General features: G+C 33.6%; 1 protein-coding gene across 4 annotated transcripts in view; it reads right to left on the minus strand.

The window, feature by feature from the left end:
* Positions 1-12,489, minus strand: part of VPS13B (vacuolar protein sorting 13 homolog B) — an 890,836-nt gene that overhangs the window by 377,428 nt on the left and 500,919 nt on the right. The window lies entirely within an intron of this gene.

Raw genomic sequence — 12,489 nt, forward strand, 5'->3', positions numbered from 1 at the left:
GTGAGGGCCAAACCTTCACACTAGATCAGCTGAAGAACATGACAGGGACTAAAAGTCTGCCAATAGTATTTTCAAACAAAGCTTTTAGGTGAGTTACTCTCAGTATCTACTATCCCAATCTCTCTGATTTGCAAAAAGAGAGTTATTTGAAACCAAGACTAAGCATTATAGGATTAGGAACATAACGTCATGAGATATGAAATACACCTTGCCCAGAATCAACACAATGGTTATTTTGAGATTCTATATCTATATCTGTTACCTATATACAGATATAAATATAGATATAAAGAGAATTAGGAAGAAATTAAAGGTTGGGAGGGAAGACAGTTTTGTGAAGATATTTAGATTTAATTTTTACAATGTATCTGGGAGTTAATAATGTTAAATTCATCTATAAAAGGACATTAATTTCACCATGAATTCTACTGAACACATGCTTTAATTAACAACTATTTGAGACTATGTACACTGTTTAAAGACACAGGTAAAACACGATAAAAATTTAAGTTAATCCAGCTAATGCAAATCTTCTAAGAGTTAAAATAAACTCCCCTAACTTTTGTAATTCTTTAAAGGTACAATTTCATAAATGAAAATGCCATAGGGTATGTCTGTCAGAAATGTCATTTTGAAAATGTCTTTAAATCATTGGCAAATTTACTATAAATTTTTTATATAATGCTTGTAAACAATATTTAAGAGAATGAAATTCTCTATGGAGAGAAACTGAAACCCAATACTAGATTCAAATATATCAAGTACTGAAAGCACTAAAAAAAATTAGCAAATGTCTGCAAAAAAGAAATGGCTGAAAAATTCAACAACTGACAAAGTTTGTAAGGAGCTATGGGATAAATTAGTCACAGATAAAATCCCAGAAGAGACATCAGAAGACCCACAAATATTTGTGGCATGAACCAAAAGCTTTATGCAGAAATTCACAAATGTCCAATTACAAAAAGCATATAGTTCTCTCAAGTAAAAGATGAAAGTTAAGAAACTTTGTAATTAAAAATACTATAAAAGAAAAAAGTTATGTTTTAAATATTTTAAAATTCTTTTAACAAATAAAAATTTGGGGAGAAAGTATGAAGTAAATTTTGTTAAAATCACTAGTTTGTTTTTTAAATCTTTTGGAATAGGTATTAAAAGATTTTGTAAATTATTAGATAATATGACATAGCAATGAAATAGGGAGTCAGCATATAATCTTACATTGCTTCCAAATTTATATATATAATTCTGTAAGTCCTATTTTTAGATAAGTAGCTTTAACACAATATTTCTAAATTACACATGATTAGGGAAATAAAGCCCAAGTTATAAGAAACCTTCATGACATGCTTATGCAAGTTTGATATAATTTTGGTGTATGAAAAATACATATGAAAATAAGAGTACATACTTGCTTTAAAATAATAAAATCAATATTTTCTTCAACACAATTTAGAGGGAAATGATATATAAGAATACCCTGGGAAGAAAAAGAAGGTTTAACTTATCTCTTTTATTTTATAATATTGAGAACTAGAATAATAACTATATTAAAGTAAGAATAGAAAAATTATAAATATTATTTTGTAATTATTTAAAATATCTCATGAAATAAAAAAAGCACAAAAATATACTGAGTTTACTACTCACTTTGTAGTTCTTAATAGATGTGAGAAAAAGTTTGATGACAATCAAAATCATTAGCTAGGAAGTTGTTTTCTGTTAACCTAATACAGTATTAAGTATACCCTAATTAAAAATTCTCTTAAAATAGACTGTATGTTCAATACTCTCAATGGCCAGAGAAATCAAACAATAGGGTTATAAGAGTTTTCTCTATAAATTATATCTCTACTATCTATAACATTAAGGCCATCCAGCTCGGAATGTTTTAGGGAACCTAAGAAAATGCAAAATTGGTACCTAATAGTTTTTTCAATTTACTCACTCTTAACAAAAACATTGTCAGAAAAAAAAACTAATATCACAACAGCAATAAAATTTAATGGAATATAAATGTGGTGAACTATAAGTTGGTTAAATTAAAGGTAGTCTGTCTTATAAGAGTTACAGGAAGCAAGAAGTAGTGGTAAAGACCATAGGGAATGAGAACTGGTTCTGTCACTTATTTTATGTGACCCAAGAGATATTATTTAATGTGTACGGCTCCATTTCTTGCTCTAAATACAGATAATCATATCTGATTCTTAGGCTATTGTGAGGTCAGAACTGCATTAAAAGCATCAAGTAGAATCTTTTGATACAAAGAGAGATTTCGATGGATCTTAGATATTACTGCTGCTTTTACTAGTACTACTCTTTTATATTACAACTGCAGAAAGGTAGACCAGACGCTGGCATAGAATGGCAAAGATTATGAAAGATTTCAGAAGGAGAGGATTTAAGTAAGACATTAAAAGACAGGTATGATCCTTAATAATTTTAATTAATGTTGAACAGCAGAGAAAAATATTTTTAAAGGATCTAAAATAACACAATATCAAGTTTTATAACAATAACAAAAAAAACCTCTGAAGGGCTGAGCTTGAAGACAGCTGTATTTCAATAAAGTTGAAATTACATAGATAAACAAGGGCCATAGAAAAGAATATTCTAAACATTATTGGGTAACAAATTATTTAATTTGAACAAGTGTCTTAGGTAAGAAAGAAATTAGTAGTAACACCTGAAGTATAGGCTGAGGTCAGATTATGGAGTAAGATGCATGTTGGTTAAAAGGGGATAGTCTCACCTTAAAAACTGAGCACTGTGACAGATGTTGAACAGAGAGTTGCTATCATCAAATAATGTTTTAAAGTGGCACACCACAGGTAAAATGTCTACAGTATTTTAATTCACTCAATAGTGTTGAATTGTGAATCACAGCCTTTGCAATTCATATTGTTACAAAGAGCATGTTAGCCACAATAATTTCAGTTTCCTATTGGTACTGTTCTTTAGGAACCACCCTAGTATCTACTACATTGAAAGGAAGAACTTAGTTTTCCTCTTACAATTTCTTAAGTATAATAACATTTTGAAGTCTGAGATGTTTGGGTCACAGTATGTTCTACAAAAGTTTTTAGGTTTTAACAAAGCTTTTTAATAATGGAAACTCTTGTTGGTTAGAATATAAAGTCGTTAGTCTTTGTTATGTGCTTTCTAAAACAGCTATTCAAAAACAGACCAGTATTTCTGAATATGATGACCCTGAAGAATGCCCATAATATATTACTGAGTTAAAACAAACTCAAGTTGCAGAACACTATGTAGAATGCAATCCCATTTAAGACAGTGTCTCTCTCTTTCTCTCTCTCTCTCTCTCTCTCACACACACACACACACACACACACACACACACACACGGTCTAACAAAGAGTGTCAACCTAAATATTAACAATGGCCACAGAGTAAGGCAGTAGTTAGCACTCAGAATAATCCCTGGTAAAAGGAATTTCATTTTCTATGCACATACTTCTGTTATTTAATTTATAACTTTAATTAAAATTTAATTTAAAATTACCCATTTATTTTAAAATGTTAGTAATACAGGCAGGCTTATTAACAGATTAAAATAAAGGTAGATTTGCTATAAAAAAAGGCATCGTTCTACTAATTATTTATAACAAAAAAATCTTACTTTAACTTTTCATATTATAATTTGATAACAAGCTACCTGAATAACGATAAACTAAAGTGTAAACAATATTTCTTAAAACTTGAATGTAAGAATTTTTTAAAAAAACAGACCATTAAAATATACTGAAAAAGTGATGCATTTACTAAATAGATTCATGAATAATTAACATTAATGTTTCTATTCCCTCTGCTACTCTTAAAAGAAAACCAAAATGAATGGAATGAAAGAACATTTTTCTCTATTCCTTCCTGTGAAAACTGCAAATCTGGATGGAACTTCAGAAATCATTCTTTCCTCTTATAATAATTTTCAAAAGATACAGGACAGAATGTTATAAGGACAATAAAAAGGGGACCACAAAAAAAGTTTAGGGTGCAAGTTCAGAAATGCTGATATTGCTTATTTTATCAAAGTAGGCATTGTGGGAGGTGGTGTAGACAGAGCATGAATCATTATGATATAAAACCTATCAGGGCTTCACAATGTAATTTCATTGGCTCAAATGATGTGGTGAGGTCTTGAGTTCAAGGAGGGGAGGTACCCTTAGTTCTAGCCCAAAATACTTATCTATCATTGGTATCTAGTACATTGTAGGTACTCAATAAATAACTATTAAATAACTAAAATAATCAATATATATTTTAAAAGTAAATGAACTAAAGCAATTGTTAAATTATTGCATGGATGCATATACACAATGGAATGGTATAAATATCTCAAGATCCCTACTGTTCTAATGACTAATATAGGACTATTAATCCAATTTCTCATATTAAAAACTATTTTTAGAAAATAATTTAAAACAATTAAAATCATGTTAAACTACTTATACATATTATACAGGATCACAGTCAAAGAAATGTCTTGAGAAGTCTTTAGAAGTAGAAGTAATATGAATGCAATATAACTTTCCTATAGCAATTATACTATAATATGGTTTAACATGCAGACTGAGACCTATTTCCATTTCTAATAGAAAGAACCATAAACTCTGTAGTTAATGAAGTATAGATGATGAGCCAGCATTTGTAAATATGAAGTTTCTAAAAAATAAATTTCTTATCTAAGTATAAGCAAATTATTAAATTCTTAATATGGTTAAGTTATAAAAATATTTAAATATTTTACTTTGACTTGATTATAATCCCAACTTTATTTTAATTTCCTTAAATCAGCCTATGATGGAACATTTTCAGCACAGGTAATTTCTTTTTTAATCTGCCTTTATAACCTTTTATCTTGAAATGTTTCTCTGCTTCTCATTTGAGATAAAAATCTGAATCATCTCCCACTCAAAAGGGTTGTCTTAGTCTAAGACAAGAAGAGCTATCAGGCCAGACTATGGTTTAGAACTATGTATATGTCAGGAAAATGTTGGAACCCATAAAGTAGGAGAATCTCAGACTGAACTGAAGGGAAACTGGGAGACCATCATGTTCAGGATAAACACAAGTCACCAAGTAGACCAGTAGGCAAGGAGATGCAGGGAAAGAGGGTAGCAGGTTAAGGAGGGGCTCACGAGGATATATAGTATCTAAGCAGGAACACTGAATAAACAACATGTTTACAAGTGCTGTTGTTTACAGTGCATCAGATGCTTTTGAGAATATCAAAGCACAAATTCATATAAGGTGTAAGTTAACAGAAGCTTGTTATTTTATATTTTCTGAATTATAGATTCTGAAACTTAATAACTGCTATCAGCTATTAAAAAAAAAAGCCTGTGAAAATTTCAAAGTTAGCCCTTTGAGTAGTGAGTTTTTTCCATGTTCACTGACTGCCGGGAGTTTTTTTTCAAAAAATGAAGTTAGTTCCATTTCCAGTTTTACTAACTTAAAATCATATTTGACAACCAATTTATGGAAACAAGAAGAACATACATTTGCCTTTTTTTAATGTTGCCTTCCACATTTATAAAATAAAAATTTTTATTATGTACGAGGACGTACATGAGCAGTTGTGTTACTCAGAGGGTCAAACCCTGAACCGAGGGCAATCATGTTAGGGAGCAGGGAAGGCTGGGAAAGGAGGAAGATCACTTTTTGAGCCAATGCTTGAATGTGTTGCATTAAAAATTGTTAGCATTTATTTCAAATATATATTTTAAAATTCCTCTCTTTACAAAAGGTTTGGAAGCAATGAGCTAATCAGCTCAGTAAGGTCCCTGAAGAAGCACTTCAGAATCAGCCCATATCAAGGTCAGACCCAAACACTCGGAACCTCGGTAGAAATGTGGAATTTCAGGCCTCATCCCAGACCTCTCAAGTCAAAACCTGAATTTTAAAAACATCCACAGGTGATTTGTATGCACATTAAATTTCAGAAGCACTGGTTTCAATCAGTTTAATTGCAACCTTTTATGTGGCCTTCTTAATCAATCAGCCTCTGCAACTTTAGGATGAGGAGCTCACTACCTCCTGAAATGGTCAACATTTTCGAAATAAACTCCTGATTTCTACCCACTCACCCCCAAACAAATCCTCCCACAGTTTTCCTTCCCTCAGTTAATCTCATACTTCCAGTTGCTTAAGCCATGCAACTGAATTTTCCTTATCTTCTTTGTCTTAAATCCCATGTGCAACCCATCTGCAATTTCTCTGAAAAGCCTTTACCTCTAAAATATCTCCAGAATCTGATCACTTCTCACCACCTCCACAGCCACCACTCTGGGCCAAGCCACCATCATCTCTTGCCAAGATTACTGCAAGTAACAAAACCTTGCCCTTCCCTGCCTGCAGTCTATTTTCACATATTGGCCTGAATTATCTGCTTAAATATAAATGAAGTCATTTCTCTGCTCAAACCCTCTGAGGGCTTCTCATCTGATAAAAAAAAAAATCAACCCCTCAATAATCAAAAGCACTTCATATCACATATTCAGTTACTCAAATAGTAGAAATAATTCTTAACATGACTCCTTTAGAGTTCAATATCACATTCCCATTGGTTTCACTGACCTGTCACTCCCTTCATTTTTAAATGCATATTTCACCTTTTTATAATGTGTACTTTAGTTTCTGCTGGCCAATTCACTCATTTCTTTTTTGCAGGTAAATGCTTGATAAACAACAAAAGCATTATTTCAAACTGCAGCATTGTGGATTATTTTCCCCTACAACCACATCTCACTCACAATAACAGCCAGTCAGTCACAATGGTCTCAGGCTCTTCCATATCTTACCTCACAGCCCACTACATTCCCCAGCCCATAATTCCTTCAGCTGCTTCTGGCTTCTTCTGCACACTCCTGCTCAGGAGCCGTGAGCTCTCTCAGTGAGGCGTCCTCTCTGAACAGGCTGTGCTGTCCACCTCTAACTCCCATTTCCTATCTTCTCCCTGTTGTGTTGCCTCCAAAATACTGATGATATTCTAATACACCAAAATACCTATTTATTAATTAGTAATGCTCTCTCATTAAAAGCACACACCACAAGAGCAGATTTTTCTTTGTCTTGTCACCTGATGTACACTCAATACTTAAAATAGTGCCTGATGCATAGCAGGCTCCCAGTAAACATCCTGTTAAATAATCACAAACACATGATAGCCCCACTTATTACTAGACTTTTACAATTTGAAAGATCTTCATTCTATTGAGCTCTAACTAGTGTCATTATAATATCTACTAATTTAACAATTGTAGGTTTATTCTTAGTTTCAGCAGGAATAAAGCTACTGCCTAGGACACAATAGGCCAATTATTTGAAGAATGGTTCCATGTTCCCTAGAAGTTTTCTCATCTTCAAATTTAAGATCTCCAGTTGTGTCAGTCTTACTCTTATTCCTTCAAAGGTAATTTGTCTCTTTTGTACTGGCTACATTTGCAACTTTAAACTCAATTTATCTTTGGTTCAAACATCTCAAGGGTGAGACTTGTTCTGCATTTCCCACAGGCCTCTCCTAACAGTGCTACACCGTTTAATAGAAATATAATGCAAATCACAAATGTGAGCCACTTATAAAATTTTGCGAGTAGTCACCGTAACATATTGTTATCACTATGTATAATCAATATAAAGATTTTAAATAAGACATTTTACTTTGTTTTCTTCTTAATCCATCAGAATCTTATATATATTTTATACTTTAAAAACATCTCAATTTGGATAGCCATATTTCAAAAGTGGAATAACCACATGTAGTGAGCGGTTACTTGTACTGAACAATGCATCTTTACCATGGCTTTGTCTTTTACAAGATGAACCAGGAACTCAAATTCTTCTTCCTCTCCCCACCCAACATTCAGATAAGCTACGGGGGCTGATTACGTGTTTGGTTCTCCTCTAGATTCCAGTATGTCATTCTAGCCCACAGGGCTGATAAATGTCCCTTGCCTTCTTCCCACAACAAAATTTTTCTGTCTTTAGCTAAACAAGGCAAACAATTCCAGAGTTGAAAAGAGCACCAAGTTTCCACTAAAAAAAAAAAAAAAAGAAGAAAAAGTTATTTCTCTTTCTGGAATTTAAGTTCTCTGCACCGTCCATGACATCAGTCGTTGATAAAAAATTTTTTTTCTTTTTTTTTGTATTTTTCTGAAGCTGGAAACGGGGAGGCAGACAGAGAGACTCCCGCATGGGCCCAACCGGGATCCACCCGGCACACCCACCAGGGGGCGATGCTCTGCCCATCCGGGGCATCGCTCTGTTGCGACCAGAGCTATTCTAGTGCCTGGGGCAGAGGCCACAGAGCCATCCCCAGCACCGGGGCCATCTTTTGCTCCAATGGAGCCTCGGCTGTGGGAGGAGAAGATAGAGACAGAGAGGAATGAGAAGGGGAGGGGTTGAGAAGCAGATGGGCGCTTCTCCTGTGTGCCCTGGCCAGGAATCGAACCCGGGACTTCCGCACGCCAGGCCGATGCTCTACCACTGTGCCAACCGGCCAGGGCCGATATAAATTTTTTAAAATCAGTTTTACTGAAATATAATTGCTATCCCATAAAATTTACCTTTTGAGATGAATAATTCAGTGATTTTTATACATTCTCACTGTACTTACATTATTCACTGTACAAACCCTCAGTGTACATCCCATTGTACTCACTACCACCTAATTCCAGAATAGCTTTATCACCCCAAAATGAATCCTATACCTATTAGCAATCATTCCTCTCTCCCCTCCTAGCAACCACTATTCTTTTTTCTTTTTTTGAGTGAGAAAGAGAGAGAGAGAAGAAAGGAGATGAGAAACTTCAACTTGTAGTTGAAGCACTTTAGCTGTTCATTGATTGCTTCTCATTTGTGCCTTGAAGGGAGTGAGAGGGGGCTCCAGCTGTGCCGGACCCATTGCTCAAACCAGAGACCTTATGATCGAGCCAAAGACCTTGGGCTTCAAGTCCCAAAGTTTAAAGACCTTTGGGACTGGCTCAAGCCAGTGACCATGGGGGTCATGTTTATGATCCCAAGCTCAAGCCAGTGACCCTGTGCTTAAGCTGGTGAGCCTGCACTCAAATCAGCAAGCTCAGGGTTTCAAACCTGAGACCTCAGTGTCCCAAGTCAATGCTCTATCCACTGTGTCACCACCAGTCAGGTCTTAGCAACCACTATTGTTCTTTCTGTCTTTATGTGGACTTTCAGGTAAATGGAAGCATATAATATGTGGCTTTTTGTGTCTGGTTTCTTTTGGACTGATCTACATAATAACAGTCTCCATTTGTTTCTATGACAGAATATTATTCTAATGTATGGGTATACCACATTTTGTTTAGACCTCTGTCAGTTGATGAACCTTTAGGTAGTTTTCAGTTTTTAGCTATCATAAATAGTGCTTCTATAAACACTGCTGTGCATGCTTTCATGTGGACATATGTTTTCAATTCTCTTGGGTACATACCTAGGAGTAGAGTTGCTGCATCATATGGTAACTCTATGTTTAAACTTATAAGGAATTGCCAAAGTTTTCCACAGCAGCTGCACCGTTTTACATTCTTACTAGAAATGTCTGAGGGTTCCAATTTCTTCACATCTGTTATCTTTTTTATTATAGCCATTCTAGTGGGTATAGTTTTGAGTTGTATTTCCCTATTGACTAATTGGATTGAACAACTTCACACGTGCTTATTGGCCATGTTTCTATCTTCTTTGGATATATGGCTATTCTAATTCTTTCCCTATTTTTAAACTTGAGTTACTATTCTATTATTAAGTTGTAAAAGGTCTTCTATTCTGATTACATGTCTCTTATCAGATACAGGATTTATAATTACGTTCTCACATTCTGTGGATTGTTACTTTCTTAATAGAGTTGTTTGCAGCACAAAAATTTATAATTATCTATTTTTTCTGTTGTCCCTGTGCTTTTGGTGTCATTTTAAAGAAACCATTAATTCAAAGTCACAAAGATTTACTCCTTTGTCTTCTTCTAGGAGTTTCAGAATTCTAGTTCTCATATTAGGTCTATGATTCATTTTGAGTTAATTTTTGTGTATGGTATCACCTAACCAGCTTCACGTGGGTATGCAGTAGTTTGAGCACCATTTGTTGAAAAGACTATTATTTTTTACCATTGAATTATCTTGGCTCCTTTATCAAAAACCAGTTGATAAAAAATGGAATGGTTTAATTTTCGATTCTCAGTTCTATTCATTGGCCCCTCATGCCAGTCCTCCAATACCCGGATAACTATTGTTTTGCCATAAGTTTTAAGTCAGGAAATAGTAGTCCTCCAACTCTGTTCTTTTCCAAGGTTGTTTTGGCTATTCTGGGTCTTTTGAATTTCCAGATGAATAATTTCTGTATGACTTTTAGGATCAGCTTGTCAATTTCTGCAAAGATGCTAGGCTAGAATTTTGATTGGAATTATGTTGAATCTGTATATAATTCTGAGAAGTATTGGCATTTACCAACACTAAGTCTTCTGAACTATATATATATACACACACATACATGGGGGACATACACACATATAGTAGAAATTCTTTAGTTTCAATGTTTTAGTTTTCAGAGTGTAATTTTTAAACTACATTGGTAAGTTTATTCATAGGTATTTGTTTTTGATGCTATCATAAATAAAATTGTTTAATTAATTTCACTTTTAGATTGTTCATAACTCATTATTTTGAACTGATTTTCACATTTGATTTGTTATCCTGCAATCTTGCTGAACTCATTTGCCCAATAGTTTTTCAATGAATTCTTTTAAACTTTTCTATACACAAGGTCATATCATCTGCAGAAACACAGTTTTATTTCTTCCTGACATCTGGGTGCCTAAGTGCCCTGGCTGGAACCTCCAGTATAATGCTAAAGAGAAATGGCGAGTGTAGATATCCTTGTCTGGCTCCTGACCTTAAAGGGACAGCATCCAGTCTTTCACCATCAACTACGTTAGCTATGGGTTTTGATAGATGCCATTTATAAGGTTGGGGAAGTCAGAAAACCTGAGACAGAAAGAGTAAATACCTAGAGCAGATTAAAAGAAAGAGGAAGTAAAAACATATGGAAAGGGAGCAGGACAGTAAAATCACTAAATTTTGTAAGTGGGGGAGTGACTAAATAATAAGAAAATAAATTTAAAAAGATCTCTGAAAGAAATTCATAAAATATAGATTCTGAAATGCTCCACAATTAGTTAAGAATATGTTTTTCGCCAAACATAAAAATTTTGTATGTCTTCATTTTGTCAAGTATAAAAAGGGCACTTATATTATAAACATAAAGTACCTAGTTTGTACTTTTTGTGTACATATTTTTATGTATTTTATGTAAGACACTGAAGTTCTAAAGAAATAATATAATTTTTTACAAATAATTTATTTTTTGGCATTACATTTCAATAATTCTATAAAATAAACCAAACAAAGTAGTGAAAAAGAAAACAAAAGAACACAAGGAAAGAAGGGAAAAAGTAAAGAAAAGAAAAATATAGAAAGGGAAAAGGTAAAGAATGAAGAAAGACACAGAAAGGTAAGGAAATATTAGGTATGAAGCAGGGAAAGTAAATAAGGAGAGAGCCTGAGGAGAAAGCACAAGCAGGACAAAGGGAAGGACGCAGCAGCAGCGGGTCCATGGAAACCACATCTTCACCAGGGGAGGCTGAAGAGCCAGAATGTGTGCAGAACAGAGGAGGAAAGGAAGTACCTCTGGGGTTCACTTTATTGATGGTGATAGGGTCTTTTAATATGAAACATATTTCATCAAAAGTATAGTAGGACTTTTTTTTTTTTTGAAAACCACTTACTTCTAATGTGAAAAGATAAATACACCTGAAAGAATTTCCAAGTGTTAGAAAATTAAAATTACTTTCAAGGAAGGATTCTACTGTAATCCCTTCCCTAGATACTGAAGGACTGAAAAAATATAAGTTGTGATCTTGGCTCTCTCATTATTTGACTAGAGATAACTATTCTTTTGGGTATTCAGTTTCCTAATCTAGAAAGTAAGAAATTTAAATTAGATAATTTATAAAATCTCCTTCAGTTCTGACATCATAAGATTTTACATATTTTGCATAGTAAATAAAAATTTATTTAAGGGATGAATACTATAAGGTACCAAAAAAATTAATACAAGGAAGTATAATATATAATTCAAAGGAAAAAAGTATCAATTAAAATGTTAGAAAATTTTGAGAAAATAAAATCCCTCACTTAAAGTAGCTATTACCCTCTAGGTGGTAAATTCACTATAAAAATGAGAATCTTTTCCTAGCAGTAACATTTATTGGGGAACAGCAGGAACTTAGTTTCTAAAAGAGTGAGACTTACATCTGAAAAACAGACAAGCAGGAAGACTAAGACACTTGTTCATCTGTATTTCTGTGACTTGTCCCCTGGGTTTATTTGCAACTGTACTTTTATGTCTGGCAGCAGTGCCAACTTCAGTCTGAATGATGTATTATTTTTATCATGTTGATTA

The sequence above is a fragment of the Saccopteryx bilineata genome, chromosome 3 (genome assembly GCF_036850765.1).
Source record: "Saccopteryx bilineata isolate mSacBil1 chromosome 3, mSacBil1_pri_phased_curated, whole genome shotgun sequence".
Classification (NCBI taxonomy): Eukaryota; Metazoa; Chordata; class Mammalia; order Chiroptera; family Emballonuridae; genus Saccopteryx; species Saccopteryx bilineata.